The sequence below is a fragment of the Cibotium barometz genome, chromosome 2 (genome assembly GCF_041138505.1).
Source record: "Cibotium barometz isolate CiBa-2024 chromosome 2, ASM4113850v1, whole genome shotgun sequence".
Taxonomy (NCBI): domain Eukaryota; kingdom Viridiplantae; phylum Streptophyta; class Polypodiopsida; order Cyatheales; family Cibotiaceae; genus Cibotium; species Cibotium barometz.
The window spans coordinates 27,480,519-27,488,093 of record NC_141047.1 but is presented as its reverse complement, the minus strand read 5'-3'; positions in this window follow the sequence as shown (position 1 = coordinate 27,488,093).

Below are 7,575 nucleotides of genomic sequence, written 5' to 3'. Positions count from 1 at the left end.
TTGCCCAATTTTAAGCTCTGGATACGAAGCCACAAAGTGAGAATACAACTTAGTTTGGGTCATTTCAAGAAAGCAAGCACCGTGCTCAATGAACACTCCTCTTGTCACTCTCTTACGCAAAGCTTTCTTGAAAACTGGCGAGGTACGACAATTCTCCTCCCAAAAACTTTCTATCAAGGTTCTAGTGGTTTCATCTAGTAGGCGATCATGCCTAGCTACACGACCACTACTCGCCCCACAAAGCACCAACCTCATTGGCATCTAAACTTTGTCGTCTAATAGACCCAACTCTAAGTGCGTGTGGTGCTATGGAAAGGATGCGAGATGTGGCACTCACCTTACCCTTCATTTGGGAGCTACTTATGGCTGCCACAATAGCCCTTCGAGCAACCAAAGCGTCCGCAAAGTTCCTCTTCTTGTTATCTATATAGGAATGACGAGCACTTTGTAGCACCGCCATGCCAGCTCTCCTCTCTCTTCGACCTCCAATGTCGGAAAGCGCCCTGCAGTTGGCCATGTTCAGTAGATCGATCAAAGCATCAAGCACACATGCCTGTGATGAAGACGTGAGGTCTTTGAAATAGGAATGGAAGATTGCATGGGCACAACGATGTGCCCCTGACTTTGATAGTTCTTTCCTATCCACATGATGGGCGCCCAAAGGAGGGGGGTGGGTTCTTGTAGAAGAGAAGGGGACTCAGGAAGGGCGGGTTCATGTGGATTATCTAAACTAAGGGGTAGTGGGGGGAAAGAGGGCAGAGGGAGAGGAAGTAGAAGAGGAGGAGCAAGGCTTGGATCATCGCCAAACGGAAGGTGTTGCTCGTTGACGTGCTCTCCACTCTCTCTCTCTCACGAGCTACCCTTTTCCTCTCCTCCTCTTGAACTTGGTGGACGGGGGGAAGTCTAGTCCTATCACGTTTCCGACTCCTATGACTTTGAGAACCCATTCTCAAGGAAGCTAAGAGAGAAAAAATTATAAAGGCTCAATGATGGGATAATACTAGAGATAAGTGTGGGATAGTACTAGAGATGTGTGATTATATAGGAAAAATAAGTTATCCACTTCAAATCTCATTGGATTTCCTATCTAAGATTAATTGAATAATTAAGATAAATATAAAGATAATTAAAGATAAACTATTATTCACTTATTAAAAATTAATATTATTAATAATATTTATTAATAAGTTTAAATATTCATCATTACTAGATATATAAATTTATCTTTAAATTTATCTTTTATTTTATAATTATATAACTATATTTTTTTATAATGTATTTTTTTCAAATTTTATTCATAGGTTTATTCTACACAAAATATTTTCAAGAAATATTAAACTTAAAATTTTATTTTCTTAAATTGAATAACATGAATTTTAAAAATAATATTATTGATCTAATTTCAAAATATAATCCTTTAAAATTAATGATTTTAAATTCTTTTATTTAATAAGTTATATATATTTTATTATTTAAAATTCTATATTCTATTTCTCTAAATTACTAAATTAACTTTTTCAAAAATATGTTTTTGAGAAAAAAAAAAGGAGAGGTGGGAAGGAGGTGCCACGTGTCACATGCGTGCATGACACGTGGCATTCTCTTGCCACCTCCACCTTCCATGTCACCAAGTGCGAGGTGGCATGCAAAGGTGGCAAGAAGATATGGCATTAATGATAACTAGGATGATGAGGTGGGGAGTCAACTAGGTTGACCATGTTGACATGGAAGGTGGAGGTGGCAAGTTGCTTATGTGGATCCTCTCGAAGCTGATGTGGACATAAAGTGGCATGCATATATAAGATTTGTGCCTACCCAAGCCTCACACATGGAATGATATCTAAGCTTTGAAGTTTACCAAGCCTAGATTTCCAAACCTAACTAGGATTGGTTTTAGACTTGAAAAGGGGAGAGTGGACACAATATGGGAATTTCCAAACCTAACTAGGATTGGTTTTAGACTTGAAAAGGAGAGAGTGGACACAATATGGGAATTTTCACTTGGGAGGATTGAAAATGGACCTTCCCATACTCAAATTAAGCTAATTTTTTTTTAATAAATTCATGGCAACAAGTGTATTGATCCCTAGAGTTTTTAGATTGAAAGATTCAATATTTGATTTTCTAGAATTAAATTACAATTGATTTAATGGACCTCTGACAGTCATAACAAATTTTCCAAAGTAAATCTACAAAAATCCAACCCATTAGATTTGTAATTTTACCTTATACGCACATTATACTAATCTTTCCCAATATAATCATCACTAGATCCATATAATTTGAGCATTTTAAATGGTAGATATGGTGGGAGGATAAAATAGCATGTTTTTTAACAATTCTAATGCCTTTTAAATAATATAGAAAATAGTAGAACACATCAAAAATTACTCGATAAATCAAGTTAAGCTCTATATTATTTGTATTTGTGATATGCAAAGCGGGAACATCATATGAGTAATAATGTAAAAGTTATAGGTAATTTACTCACATTCACTGTACCTGTCTAAACCTCCGACAGGGCTTGTATACAATTTTGGTTCCCAAAGAAAAGGAGATTTGCAATTATTGGATATTCGATCAGATTATAGTTTTAGGTGCCCAACTTTGCATATGATGTTTCATTAAAAGACCTTGAAGTGAAACTCCTTGGCTAACTAGGAGAGATTGGCTATTCTTCTTGAAAAAATGCGTGTTTTCCGACTAAAGCCAAGGGCACCCACTACATGAAACTAGATAACCTCATCTTGCAACCACCCTCTTATGCAAAGGGTCAAAAATGCATTCTACAATGAAAGCTCAATCATCATGTGCGTAGTTTGCAGATTCTTTGTTTTTTGCATTAGATGCTGACACGTCAGCTATAACCATACCTAAGTCTTTCTTGTTTTTTGTATTAGATGCTGACATGACAGATACAACCATACCTAAGTCTTTCTTTTTCTCCTCCTCCATTCGCTTCCTGCACTCATTAATGTAGTGACCAAGTTTCCTACAATATTTTCATTTGCCATTTTTCTTTGGCTTATCACCTTCCTTGTCCTACAGGCTTGCCCGATGACTCCGAGTTTAGCTTGTAACTATCCTAAGGAAAGGTATTACCTTTTCCTCTTTGTTGATTGGCAACAAAAGTCTAATCTCTTGTACATATGACATATCTTTTTTTCATGGATTTCTCTTCTTGTAAGAGCATAGAATCCAACTCCTCAAACTTCAAGGCATTTGGATTGTCTTTCATCATAAGTCCGGTAACGATTCAAGATAGTAAGCATCAATGAAATGTCATGATATACTTCATCAACACTAGCTAACTGCTTCTTAAAATCCTTGATTTTTATAAGGAAACTGTATATGAAGTCTCCCTCTTGCTTACATAAATAAGTAACACGTGCTTCATTATGTACCTGGTACAATGAGCAAGTGCATCCTAGCATGTTTAGAAGAAGTCTTGCATGAGAAAATGTGAGGAATGATACAAAGAAAGTAATGTATCTGCTTATGCATCTCTTCCATCCCACTTTATTTGTTCCTATGTAGTCCTCAGTGATAACATCCAAAATATATCACTGTCTGTCATTTCTAATAATACCAAAGCAAGTAATCACGTAACCTACAAAGTGCTAAGTGCTCCTTTGATGCAACCAAGGAGGCTGCTAATAAAGCCGCTGACAATGGAGACCTACAAGGTGTATGAAAAAAACACAAAGTACAGTGAGTACAAATTTTACTCATAAGATGTAGAGATCGATGTCGATGAAGTGTAGCTCATAGACAAGATCCGGTGTGGTGAGTATCTATTGATGCTTTCTCATATATCTACACACTTGTCTATAGTAGATCTGACAATGCTACTCCACAATCCAATGAAAAATAGTGAAAATCCGATCCACGAAGATGTATGCACCGAAAAGTAGTAGTACAAAGTATTGTAGACATCCATGTCCTCTTTCTTCTCCCAGAAAGGCTCGTTGATCCGATTTAAGAAGACAGATGACTCGTCGGGGTGAAGGGTAGGCAACTTGGTAGGCAGTAACACATGGATGAGGAGCGTATGCTCTGATACCAAATGTTGAAAATAGGGTTGCAGGAATGCGCACACACACACACACACAATGGAGAAGCTCAAGGGAACACACAATGAGATGATAGATAGATGATGAATGCATGCTGTACAAAGATGATAACTATACCCGAAGATGGGTGTATATACTAGCACTGGAAAAAAACCTCCTAAAGAAGGAAAAAATACCCCGATTGGTTCTATTGTGTTCACGCATATCACTACCAAATATGGCTACAATCCCTAGCGAGGCTCAATATAAAAGTGCTTCTTTACTCTACCACCAGCTTTCACAAGATGCACCACCGGACCCTTGGTGATATCCTGCACATCACATCACATCTCTCCAAATACCATCTATCCTATAGAGCAAAAAAGTCCAATGTGTCATCCTTCCCTAGTGTGGGGAGGCCCATGACCATTAGAGGTAACTTGTCCATAAGAAAGCTAGAAACCACTAGTTATGAAGCTAGAGTCTAAGAAAACTAGAATGAAGCTACAGTGAACTATTCGTTTTAGTAGTTTAGGGATACCAATATACGTAAAGTAGTTGTATGTAAGATTATATTCAAAAGAATGAGAGAGAGAGAGAGATAGAAAAGGAAAAATGTAGACACCATGAGCAAAAACCACCTTAAATCAATTAACCTTCTTGTGTGTGCATAGGGATTAAGCAGGCAATGATACACTTATTTAACAAAGCCAAGCGGGAAGCATGAGCTGCTGAAGTTTAACGGCCTTGACCATAAACGTTGTAAGGAGAGAGGGTAGGCAAACATGGAGGCTATGATGAGGCCTTCTTCACTAGGTACTTTTGAAGGCAAAGTGCTCTTGAGCGCACGGTGCCCTTGAATCTTGATGTAAGCGAAGCATTTGGCATAGCTCAGAGCACAGCTCTCAAGGCCGCAAAGGCATGAAATCAGAGATACTTAACGTCTACAGCCAGCCGGAGGTGATATAGGGCGCTGGTGTAGCAGAGCATTAAGATTGAGGAGATCCGCAAGCTCCTAAAGAGAGCACGCGCTATCCTTGCGATCATCACGTGAAATAGGATGTCCAAACATAGGAATCGATGTCGAGACCACTTACTTTAATGGAAAGGTGGTCAATATGGCCTCTAATGTTTTTTTTTTAATATAATGTAGATGAGCAAAAGATCATCATGTGCTTATTTATGTTAATAAGTGAGTGTTTTTTTTCTATGTAAAAAATATATATAAATAAATCTGGAGGTGTTTATGTATGGATTAATGCAATTTATATAGACTGAGTTTATAAATGGGTTGGTGAGCATGAATACATAAACATACATACACATACACATATATATACACACACTAAAAGTAAAAATGGGTTAGTGAGCATGCAAACATATACATATACATACACATACACACACACATATATATACACACACTAAAAAAAAATGTAAAAATGAATATGTTTGTGTATAGGAGTCGATGATTTTATTATATACAAGTTAATAAGAATTTATTTCTATATATAAGAAAATGAAAATATAAACATATGAATGCATAAGCTTGTATGTGTGTGTGTGTGTGTGTGTGTGTGTGTGTGTGTGTGTGTGTGTGTGTGTGTGTGTGTGTGTGAGAGAGAGAGAGAGAGAGAGAGAGAGAGAGAGACATTAGGACGCCCCCACTAGAGAGAAATTCTTGAAATAATGATGTTGCTTAGTAAACTAAATGTAGACAAAGTATAGGCAAAAGGAAGGTCATTTTTATTAAGAGAGAATACTAACTCTAGTAGTAAATATTGTTGATCACTGCTCGATACATGTTACAGCACGATAGTTATTTAATCCAAGTTCTCAACACAAATAGAAAAGCATGCTATTTAAAAGAAAGATTATGCACATGGAATTAGTGAACCTAAAACTTAAAAGGAGAAGTATGAACCTTAAAAGAGCAAGAAAATGAGGCAAAAGACGGAGTCTCCTTTTAAGTTTTAGTGAACCTAAAACTTAAAAGGAGAAGTATGAACCTTAAAAGAGCAAGAAAATGAGGCAAAAGACGGAGTCTAATTTCAACATAGTGAGCTAAAATATTTAAGAAAGTAAAAGGTTTAAGCCTAAAGTTCTTACAAGGACACTTTGGGAGAGGAAAAACCTATGTTTGAGGGGGGGGGGGGGGAGGGGGGGACTAGAGCATGAAAATGCTTAGGTTAGTAAGAAAGTCACCAATAGAAAACAATCACAAGAAGATGTCTCAACCAAAATCATTTAGAAGAGAGAAAATGAAACCAATCAATGGAGGTCCATAAGAGACAACTACTAGTTCACACAAGGTGAATGGGAATGAAAGTACAATCATTAATGAAATGCTAAGGATAAATCAATTTAGTGAAACAAAAAGAAGCAAAGAAGCCAGAAATAGTAAATACATATATAAGTGTTTTTTTTTTAAATTGCGACAGTTATTTTCGAGACGAAATTGATAGACCACATGCCATCAGGCATGTGGGAGAAGGGGGCGGGTATTGATCCCGGGTTGTCGCTGTGTAGGGCAAGAGCCCTTACCGCTAGGCCATCTCCCCCACCTCATATATATAAGTGTTACTAGTGCCAACAACAAACAATGGATGCCAAAACCATAGATGCACGCGGGTAAATTACTACTAGGTGTAGAAGAAATGGGCATAGCATTAATCAAAAAGCTTCAACGGGTTCCACATCATGACATATGGAAATGTTGCCACATCGTCTTCCACCTCAAACTGCTATGTCACCCAAGTCATGCGCCATGTCACCATTATTGCCACTTGAAGACACCATGACAATGGCATCACTATCTCACTCTGCATATCATCAAAAGTGCCACCTCATCTTGTAACTATTATCTTCCAACTTAACCATGGGCACCACCTCATGCTTCTATACCACCATGCATGATCAACATGTTGACCACCTCATGCTACCACAACACCATGCACAATCAACATATTGGCCACCTCATGTTGTCATGTCGCCATACATGGTCAACAAGTTTGCCACCCAACCTTAACACCTCACCATGCCATGCCATCTAAGCATGGGATGCATGAGTGAGCTTGTGTTAACCATGTATGCATGAGTGTCATGTCATCATCATACAATATTCCATGTATGTGGGTAGCATTGTTGTGGGAGACCATCATTTCTCTACATGCCCACCATAAGGATGGTTTATCTTACATCTACGTAAGGCCACCAATTATCAAATTATGAGCAAATTAATTTAACTTTTAATCACATAAATCGTTCAAAATGTCATTCAAGTACTAATATTATCCTCATGTCATCCATGATATTGGATTAAACGTATATCTTTGATTATTAATCTTTATTAATCACATCATTAACTATAAATCAAGTACTTAATCTTATTGAATAATTAATAAATATTCTCAATCATTAATTAAATTTTTAATCCTTAGTTAAGTACTTAATCATTGATCAAATTATTAATCCTCAATTAAATATTTAATCCCTAATTAATCAATATTAATCCTTAGGCAAG